Below are 11010 nucleotides of genomic sequence, written 5' to 3'. Positions count from 1 at the left end.
AAAAAAATTTGGTAGCCAATGGATCCAACTAAGTAAAGACCCTACTTCATGCCCAGTTTTTGATTTTAGAGACACAAGGTTGAACTTCAAGTCAGATGCATTGTTGGAAAAATCTTTCTTACCAGATTGTAACAAGTGTCTGGAGGCCCCTCGCCCAGTCTTGTCTCAGCTATGGCTGTTCGCTGGCAAGATCTAAGCATCCTGGAGCAGGCTGGCTTGGAGGAGGAGGTGGAGGCCTGTGCTGATCTCCTTGCCATGTGCACTTGTCCCCAGGAAAGTTTGCTGCACCAGGACTACGCTAAGCCTTCCCAGCAGAACAGGCTTGAAGGCACATCCCAGAGAAGGAGAAGCAGGCGGCATGACCAGCAAAGCATACCAAAGTTGTGACTATAATGTCATTCTGGCACACCATTGTCAGGCTGTCAACAGGCTTCAGCAGGACCCCTTTCCATGGACATGTTTTCTCCCTCTGCCACAAGTGGTGGCCGGTTTCATGAGAGAAACTTATTCCATAGGCCCCACCATTTTCTTCCTTGCTGACCTGTAGTGTTCCTGGCTCAGTGGAAACATCCTATTCAAGTGGCATGCATGTAGGGATCAGAGCATCAGCAGTCTTCCCACCATTGGAAAGGATGACCTTACAGTGGCTATCAGGAGATGGTCACCATTGCTGTGCCTACTCTTAGACCCCCAAAGGACCCAAACCTCAGGGGTACCTGAGTTTAATCCCCAAGACCCACATGGTGGAAGAAAAGTACTGATTTCAGCAAGTTGTCCTCTGACCTCCATATGTGCACTGTGGCACATCCCAGCCCCCATCCTCCAAATAAATAAGTAAATGTAATAAAAGAGATGAAGATCTAGATGGGTTCCCTTTAAGCCCTGCGACCAGCACAGCACTGGAACTCTCTGTCCGCTTTTCAGGCCACGTGTCTACTTTGGGAAGCACAGTCATGTCTCTTGTACATGTTGCTTTATAAACTGTGTGATTGTGGGAACCCCTGTGATGAATTTGCTTCGTGATGCAGGTTGCATTTCAGATACTAAATAAAGCTCATTGTTCTAGAATCTTGTTCTTTAAAAAAGTTATTATTTACTTATTTATTTTTGATGTTTTTGAGATAGGGTCTCCCTGTAGCCCTAGCTGTCCTGGAACTCACTATGTAGACCAGGCTGGCCTTGAACTCACAGAGCTCCACCTGCCTCTGCCTCTCAAGTGCTGGGATTAAAGGTGTGTGCCACCATGCCCAGCTATTTATTTTTATTTTTTTATGTATATGAGTGTTATGCCTGCATGTGTGTAAGTGCACCCATGTCATGCAGTGCCTGTGGAGATTAGAACTGGATGTCAGATCCCCTGGAACTGGAGTTAGGGATGGTTGTTAGCCACTATGTGGGAGATGGGATTCAAACTTGGGTCTTCTGCAGGAGCAGCTAGTGCTCTTAAATGCTGAGCCATCTCTCCATCTCCCAGAATCTTGTTCCTTTGATAGGCACACACCTGTCTCTTTGGGGAAGATCATATGTTACTGGATAGCTGCGAGGTCCCTCTTAGGTTGTCCTATAGTAAAGGATCCCAGTGTTCACCAAGACAAGGATGCACATCTTAGACAAGTTTCTCTCAGCTAGGGGAGTTGAGACAGTCATGTTGCAGCCTTTGAAGAAGGCCTTTATGAGAGGGGAGGAAAGGCAGAGGGACCCCTAGTACCCCTATCTGTTTAAAGAGTATGGTCCTAGGCCTTTAGGGAGGCAGCCAGCCTTATAGTTTCAGAAGGCTGTGGATGGTGTGTAAATAAAGATTGAGCTCTAGGGCTGGCAAGATGGCTCAGTGGGTAAAGAGACCTAATGCCGAGCCTGACAGCCAGAGTTCAATCGCCAGGACCCACATGGTGGAAGAAAAGTACTGATTTCAGCAAATCATCCTCTGATGTGCACTGTGGCACATCCCAGGACCCATCCTCCAAATAAATAAGTAAATGTAATAAAAGAGATTAAGATCTAGATGGGTTCCCTTGAAGTCGTGCGACCAGCACAGCACTGGAACTGTGTCCGCTTTACAGGCCACGTGTCTACTTCATCCCCAAGGGCTGAGCCATAGAGCCCAAGGTTATTAACTGAGTGTCCTGCTGCTGCTTCCCTTGCACCTAGATCGTTAGTGGGGATAGGCTTGGGCAGAGATGCCAAGGCTCCTTTCTCTGGCCTGAAGTCACAAACCACTCACTACTTTGGCCCTTGTTGCTACAGGGTGTCAGGACATGTTAAAGGCAAGTTTATTCCTCAGATGATGAATTAGGCTGCTGCTAGCATGAGATTTGACACTAATGTCCTGGTCTTAGGAGCATCTGGTAGAGTTGTGCTCCTCATCTGATTTGCTTTGACTGGGGAAATGTGAACAGAAGTGTGTCTGTTCTGAATAGAAGCCTTTGCCACACTCCCTTCCCTTTGCCCGTGTGACTGGTGGTGTGCCAGAAAGTGCAGATTTTGTCCTCCTCGGTCCCTGAGTGGAATAGCATGGTGTTGAGCCTTTACCAGCCAGCAAGGAATACAAGTATAAGTGAGAAAGAAACCTATGTGATATCTGAAGCCATTGATCTTTGGGGGATGTTTGTTACCACAGCAGACCTTAGTTCATCGTGACCATTCAGCCACAATAGCAATGATGTTTAACAAGTCTGCATTAGTCCTGACATAGACCAGACCAGTCTCACTTTGGAGCACCAGTGGGAGCTGGGAATCCTGCCAGGAACTGCCACGTGTTGAATTTCTATCACTAGGGGATGAGCATGGTGACAGTTATCTTCATATTCAGAAGGGGGAGGAATTCATTCTCCAATTGGTGACATTCAACCAAATTTTACATTTCAATAGTTAACATTTTTGAGTACCTATTGTGTACTGAGAACAGATCTAAATTCTGCTTATTTGACATTTAATTTTTACAAGAGTTCTAGAAGGTGAATATTTTTATCCTCATTTCACAGATAGAGAAACTGACATACAAAAAACTAAGTAACTTGCTGGAGCTCATAAAGCTAGGAGTCTAACCCCTGAGAGCTCACCTTCTTTTGAGTTCTAGGGAGAGGGGTCAGGCTGTATGAATATGTTCATATTAAAGTGTTGACACATCCAGGGTCTGGAGTTACTTGGCCAGAGGGCAAATGAAAGGATGCCACAGGAGTCATGGTAGGAAGTGTTTGTCAGACTGAAAAGCATATTGGATGAGGCTAACGTGCTCTCCTGAGATTAGTGAGGTTTAGAAGGCAGGGGCTTTCTGGGCTGGAGGACTCAGCTGACCATGTGGACATTGGATGGGAGGGTGGCTACTATAGAAAGCAGCTGCCCCAGAGAGGAGACTGTAAAATGGCCTGGAGAAATGTGGGCATCCAGGTTCCACACAGGGTAGAGACAGGGTGAAGATGCCACAGATAGGCTTGCTCACATCAGGTAGGACCTGCAGCAAGCACTGAACAAGGGGCAAGATCCCTTGTTATAAACATTAATTAATAATTTAATTTAATTAATTGTTATAAACTCCAGCCCATCCAGCCAGTTCCCCATTCCCTACAGCACACCCTGCTCTTGGCTGTTGACTACCTCTACATACTGTTCCTGTGGCTTTCATGTTTTCTACTTTGCTTCCTTTCTCAAGAGACTGGAAGTTCCTGAAGACAGGGCCCTATGTTCTTTGCTCTATTCTCCCATCTTAATTGGGTTGATGCCTATATTTGGAATGTTCTAGCAAGGCAGAATCTTACATGTGGTCTATGGCCCTACCTAAAGGCCATGTGCTTGCTGCATGGAGTCTCCCTGGTGGCACATCTGCCACGGGATTTCCAGCTGCAGCTGGGATCTTGCCCTTGTTCAGTGCTTGCTGCGGGTCCTGCCTGATGTGAGCAAGCTTGTCTGTGGCATCTTATCCACCCTCCTGCACTGCTGTGGGATTCTTTTTTTTTTTTTTTTTTTTTGTTTTTTTGAGACAGGGTCTCCCTGTAGTCCCAGCTGTCCTGGAACTCACTATGTAGACCAGGCTGGCCTTGAACTCACAGAGACCCGCCTGCCTCTGCCTCCCAAGTGCTGGGATTAAAGGCGTGCGCCACCACGTCTGGCTTGCTGTGGGATTCTTAAAGCACATGGCAAGTATTCCGCCTGCCCTTTGTCTCAGTCACAGGCAACTGGCCATCCAAGTCTTTTTAAAAATTTTTAATATTAATTAATTTATTTTTAAATATTTTATTTATTATTTTTACTTTATGTGTACGAGTGTATTGCCTGAATGTAGGTAAGTGCACCTGTGTCGTGCAATGCTGGTGGAGGACAGAAGAGGCCATCGGGTCCCCTGGAACTTAAGTTACAGCTATTAGCTGCCATGTGGGTGCTGGGATTCAAATCCGGGTCTTCTGCAAGAACAACCAGTATTCTTAACTGCTGAGCTATCTCTCTAGCCCCCAATTTTTTTTTTAATGCCAAGGGGCAGCATTTCATTGAGAACATTCTCATACACTCAGATGATGGATTATTTTACAGTCATTATACGTCAGGTCTTCTCTATTTGTTGACACAAGTAGATGCTTTAATAGTTATTCTTTAAAAAACTTTACCATACTTAAAAATATTTTATTTTTTATTTTATGTGTATGAGTGTATTGCCTGCATGTATGTGAGTGCACCCATGATGTGCAAATGCCTCGGAGGTCAGAAGAGGGCTTTGGATTTCCCTGGAATTGGAGTTAAGGATGATCGTAGCTGCCATGTGGGTGCTGGGAATCGAACCTGGGTCCTCTGCAAGAGCAGTCAGTGCTCTTAACCGCTGAGCCATCTCTCTAGCCCCTACTATACTTCTTAATTTCCAAGAAACTAATAATTAAAAGAGGCACTAGAGGCTTAACCAAGAAAATGTTTTAGAAAGAAGTAATGTCTAGCTCATTAAACATATGTTAAAATGTAAAAATCTACCCCAATTTAAGAAAAATTAGAAGGTGAGACATATCAGGCCGAATCTTTGGCATCAAGATAGTCTTATTATAGAGATGCTTGCTGGCCTGACTCATGAAACATTAAGCAAATCTTGTTTTTTTTTTTTTTCATTAAAAAACAATTAGTCACAACTTCAAGCTAATGGCCGGATGTAGCTCAGCGGTCAGCAGCTGTGGTTCTGAGAACACTAATTCTTCCAGCCTGTCTAAGGCTGTTCGCTGTCAGCATCCTGTCTCCAGAACTAGCCCCAGCCTGCAGGCGAGGAGCGCTTGCCTGTTTTGAGGATGAAGTAGCCACACAGGTACTGTTCCCAGCTCAAGTCCAGGCAGCATCGGGCACAGTTGGGCCCCTTTGGTGCCACTCCACTCTCCATCCACACCCACGCTCCAGCTGCCCTCTTTCCTCTGGGCTGCTCTGGATGGAACAGCTCTGCAGAGCAGGGTCCAGTCTTCTGTGCTGGGTGGGTGCTTCATTCTTCCAGCTCTGATGGTCAGTTCTTTCCGTTTATGGGGGACACTGACTCCTGGACTTGCCCTTTAGTGGACTTGCTCTTTTAGACTCATGTGGGCACCCAGATGATGCACAGAGAATGCAGGAGGGAAAGTAGTTTTCTTCCAGGTTTGTTGTTTGCCATCTGAATCTGGAACCATTTAAAATCGGGGAAGAAAAACAGAAAAGTCAAGTTCGGTCCCAATATGAGACATTTTATGAGACATGTGGAATGGTCGCTGTGCTTGGGCAGGCTACAACACTTGTCCCAGCACTTTAACGGCTCCCTGGGACTGAGATTGGCACCACTCACTTCTACCTGGCTGTCCTGGCAACCTAGGTAGATAGCTCCTGGTTTTGGTAATCAATCCTTTAAAGCAGGGCTGCCTAAATTTTTTCACCTGTGATTTCTTTTTTCCTGAGAAAGTTTTATATGACCCCAGGTATACAGATCAGGTATTTTCTGATAACAAATCATAAATAAATTTGTTTAAAACAATTCTTTGGTATATATATTCCATTTATTTACTTATTTTTGTTTGTTTGTTTTTTGAGATGGGTCTCCCTGTAGCTCAAACTGGTCTGGAACTCACTATGTAGACCAGGAACTCACTATGTAGCCTCTATCTCTGCTAGCCTCTGCCTCCTGAGTGGAGTGCAGGGATCAAAAGTATGCAGCATCACTCCTGGCATATTTTCCTTTTATTAAAAACAAAAACAAATTAGAATACTAATGAGATAGATGTATTGGTTTGCCTAACACAACCCAGTCCAACTGATTTGCTACTTACATGCTAAGAAATGATATTAGGAAAAGTATTAAAAGTCTTTGTCTTCTTAAGTTGTCATATATATAATTTATTTTTATTTATGTGTATATGTGTGTGTGTGCCTGTTTATTTGTACGTACACGATGTGCATACAGGTGCCTGGGTGGCCAGAAGAGGGTATCAGAACCCCTGGAACCAGCATTACAGACAGTTGTGAGCTGCTTGCTACCGGTACTAGGAACAGAACCTGGGTCCTCTGCAAGAGCAGCAAGTGTTCTTAACCACTGAGCTGTCTCTCTAACCATGAACCATTATATACATATATGTATACATATATTTTTTATTATTTTTATTTTTATATGTATGGGTATATGCCCTGCATGCATATAAGTGCACCTGTGTCTCACCAATGCCTGCAGAAGTCAGAAGAGGGTGTTGGATCCCCTGGAACTGGAGTTACAGATGGTTGTTAGCAACCATGTGAATGCTGAGAATCGAACCCAGGTCCTCTGCAAGAGCAGTCAGTGCTCTTAACTGCTGAACCATCTCTCCAGCCTGAAACCATTATTATTATTATTTTCTTTTTTTGGTCTTTTTGAGACAGGGTCTCCCTGTAGCCCCAGCCGTCCTGGAACTCACTATGTAGACCAGGCTGGCCTTGAACTCACAGAGATCTGCCTGCCTCTGCCTCCCGAGTGCTATGCCTGGCTATTCAAACCATTATATTTTTATAAGGGCAGAAAACTTTGTATGTACAGTAAAAACCCTGCAGTTATAAACATGACTCAGAGCTAAGGTATTTCAGGCTGAGCTTACTGGCACTGTGTGGCATAACAGCACATGCACAGTGGGAAGTGTGGCTGTTATGTGTCACAACTAAGCCTGCAGTGAAGCTATGTAATGTGACATTTGCAGGCAAGCATCACCAGAAATCTCAGATTTAGTATTAATCTTGAATTAATATTTGGTCATTGAGAATTTAAAAGCTTTTTACTGTTGACAGTTTTTTCATACACCCATATTCAGTTATGTGACCACACATAGAGTTGCAATCCACAGTATAAGAAGCTTTGCTTTGGTGCTGGAGAGATGGCTCAGGGGTTAAGAGCACTGGCTGCTCTTGCAGGGGACCAGAGTTTGGTTCCTAGCACCCACATGGTGGTTAACGGCTATCCCTAACTCTAGTTCCAAAGGATCCTCTTCTGTTCTATGAGGGCATTGTATGCATGGGTGCATTTATATACATGCAGGCAAAAACACACGGTCGTAGTTTGTTTCTTTATTGCTGAGACAAAATACTCTGACCACTACCAAGTTGGGGCGGAAAGGGTTTATTTGTCTTATGTCTCCCGGGTCACAGTTCATCAGAGAGCCCAAGGTAGGAACTCAGGGCAGGAACCTGGAGGCAGGAGCTGGAATACAGGCCATGGGGAAGCACTGCTTACTGACTTGCTCCCCTGGCCCCTGCTCAGCCTGCTTTCTTATACAACATAGGCCCACCTGCCCAGGGTTGGCACCACTCATAGTGGGTTGGGCCCTCCCACATCACTCAATAATCGAGAAGATGCCCCCCAGACATGGCCACAGGCTAGTCCAATGGAAGTAATTCCCCAATTGAGGCTCCTTCAACCCAGGTGTGTCAAGTTGACACTAAAGCTATCCAGCATGCACTCATACATATATAAAAAAAAGCTTTGCTTTAGAGTACATGAGAATTTGCTAGTTTCTAGCTTTGCCAGTCTAGCCTCAAATCTGAGAAAAAGAGCCAGGAGCGGTGGCTCATGCCTGCAATCCTAGCACTGGGGAGGCAGAAGCAGGAGAATCAATGTAAGTTCCAGGCTAGTTAGGGCTACATAGTCAGATCCTAGACAGACAGACAGACAGACAGACAGACAACCAACAAAAACAACAAACCAAAATCTGAGAGAAACTAGTTGACTAAAAGAAGCAGTTTGACTCCTATGGCCAGGGTCAAGAGCTCAGCTTAGGTCAATGTGCCCCCTGGTGGCAGCAATAAAAGAGAACCTTGTGGACTTTGTTGACCTCACTGGCTTTTAGCATCTCATGCCTGATTAGGCCCAACCACTTTTTAGCTTGCTAGCTGCTTGTTTGCCATCTAACCACTTTCTGGTGATGCATCTTTTCCCCATCAAGCTCGAGCTTACAGAAGCACCTGTCCCCAGAAGCCATTAAAACATACTTGACTTCCAGGAATTTTAATGGGTACATCACATAGATGAGATCCAAGAACATCATGTTACAAATTATGACTCAGAAAACCTCACCAATTGCTGTGATGCCCCAATGTAGGACTTGTCCATGCCACTGTGCTCAGCAGCTGCTCAGATAAAGTCACACAAATTCAGTTCACGCCTGCTGCTTTTGGGCAAGATACAGTGCAGGTTCACTGAAGGATGTTGGGCGCAAGAGCTTCTCTTGTCCTGGGCTCTTTAAAATCTGAGAAGCAAGTGACAAAAGCCAGAGAAGTGCAGTCTCAACCTCAGCATTAGGAAACTCCAGAGGAGACCATTCAGTTGTCTGTCCTTTGGCAGGCCACATGCCCTGTCTATACTTTATTCTGTGTCTATAAGATGGGGGACAAAATCATACTGAGTGGGCTAGAGTGCTGGCTTGGGTGTAGCAGCACTTGCTCTGAAAGCATGAAGACTTGAATTGGAATTCCCAACATCCATATAAAAAGTCGAGCATGGCTGGGTTGCGCACGCTTTTAATCCCAGCACTTGGGAGGCAGAGGCAAGCAGATCTCTGTGATTTCGAGGCCAGCCTGGTCTACATAGCGAGTTCCAGGTCAGCTGGGGCTACAGGGAGACTCTGTCTCAAAAAGACCAAAAAAAGAGAGAAAAGTCAAGCATGGTTGCATGTGTCTGTAATCCCAGCACTGGGGGCGGGAGAAGGCAGAAACCAGCAGATCTTGGGTGCTCATTGGTCAGCCAATCCTTCAGAAGCAATGAGCTTCTAGTTCAGTATGAGACTGTCTCAAGGCAATAAGATGGAGTCCGATGGAAGAAGGCACCTGATGGCCTGCTCTGGCTTCTGCAAACACACATTCATGTGCATGCACCACACACATGCACCACACAACATAGAAATCATACTTAGCTCATGAAACTCTTCTGAGAGTCCAATGAGATGGTATGTGTAACACATTCTATGTCGTCACTAAGCATCCCTGACTTATTACTGTTGTCACTGTGACCATAGCTCCACTCTCCATAGGAAGTGTTTGGGTCAAGCTTTCTGTAGGAGTTTGGAGGTAAGCACTTTAGGCTGAGCCTTTGACAGGAGGACCTGGGGAGGTAAGGGTTGAATGGTGGAATCTTGATATTTACAGGTCTCACCTGGCACCTTAAGATGGGCTAAGTGGGTTGACAAGATGGAAGGTACAAGCAGCTTGAGCAGAATGAGGGCAGAGGAGGAGTGTGGAGGCAGGTGTGATAAGTATGGCTGGAAAGGGGGTGCACGATGATAGAAAATGGGCCCCAGCAGGAGCGGGGATGGGCTATGGGCTCAAGGTACACAGCTGAGGGCTGGGGCATTGTTCAGCAGTGGGGACCTCTGAGAGGCTGGGGAAATGACCAGGCTGACTGGTGATCAGGGGGTGGGGGTGAGGAGGCACATCTGGCCCTTCAGATGAGAAGGGGGTGCCAGGTGGAAGGAGGGATGAATGGGAAGCCTAGAAACACAGCCCAGACAGAGGAGAAGCTGAGGATGGCACAGAACATCAAATTTGGGGTCCGGAAAGTGGGTTCCTTACAGTCACAGGACACTCAGGGGATGCTGAATGCAGGCAGAGCTGAGACTATACTGAGGTAAGCTGAGAGAAGGGTTTGCTGTCTCCATCTGCAAATTCAGGGATTCAGGGTTCAGGGATGGAACTTGGGGACACGGGAGAGGACTGGCTACTGGGGGACCCCTGTTTATACAGGAAGGATGACAAGAAGGTAGAGCTATGGGAACAGAGAAGGAGTTTGGGGATGCTGAATGCAGGCAGAGCTGAGACTATACTGAGGTAAGCTGAGAGAAGGGTTTGCTGTCTCCATCTGCAAATTCAGGGATTCAGGGTTCAGGGATGGAACTTGGGGACACGGGAGAGGACTGGCTACTGGGGGACCCCTGTTTATACAGGAAGGATGACAAGAAGGTAGAGCTATGGGAACAGAGAAGGAGTTTCTGGGGAAGAGGAGGGCCAGGACCCCTGCAGGCCTAAGAGCATGTACAGGACTCTGTACTGCAAAGGTACTGCTAGCACCCAAGGGCCCTGCTAACAAAGTGGCATGCTCATGGCATGTGTTTCATGGGAGTCAGAAGCCACCTTGGAGGTGAAGGACATGACTCTAGAGCAGTGTCAACCAAGCCCATTGTGGACTTTGCTCTGGCCTACGTGGTTAGACAGAACATGACCCCCATGGGTCTTTATGAGTTGTGGCTTGTCCCTGCTGGTGATGAAACAGGTAAGGACTACCACAAGGGGATAAAAGACAAACTCTGGGCCCAAGCAAGTTGGCTCATAAGGCCAGAATGTTGACAGGCTAGGAGCTCCTGTGACCAGACCAAGTTAAAGCTAGTGGGTTAGAGATGGCCATACAAATGACAAAGACGAGGGGACTGTTTCTAAGGAGAAACCCAAATTCCTGTGGAGTTCACACAGGAATCTGTCAGCATAGCACGGAGACACCCATGCATCTCTTTATTGCTGTACTTGTTGTAGGAGTCAGGACACAGAACTAGCCCAGATACTCCTCAACAGATGAATGGA

General features: G+C 46.2%; 1 protein-coding gene across 5 annotated transcripts in view; it reads left to right on the top strand.

The window, feature by feature from the left end:
- LOC103751981 (sedoheptulokinase) overlaps positions 1-11010 on the top strand; it is a 70290-nt gene that overhangs the window by 27458 nt on the left and 31822 nt on the right. The gene's annotated exons all lie outside the window — the stretch shown is intronic.

Source organism: Nannospalax galili, unplaced genomic scaffold, assembly GCF_000622305.1.
Source record: "Nannospalax galili isolate Female #2095 unplaced genomic scaffold, S.galili_v1.0 scaffold888, whole genome shotgun sequence".
NCBI classification, from domain to species: Eukaryota; Metazoa; Chordata; class Mammalia; order Rodentia; family Spalacidae; genus Nannospalax; species Nannospalax galili.
Note: the sequence above shows the minus strand (reverse complement) of the source record. Positions and strands in the feature narration are given on the sequence as shown.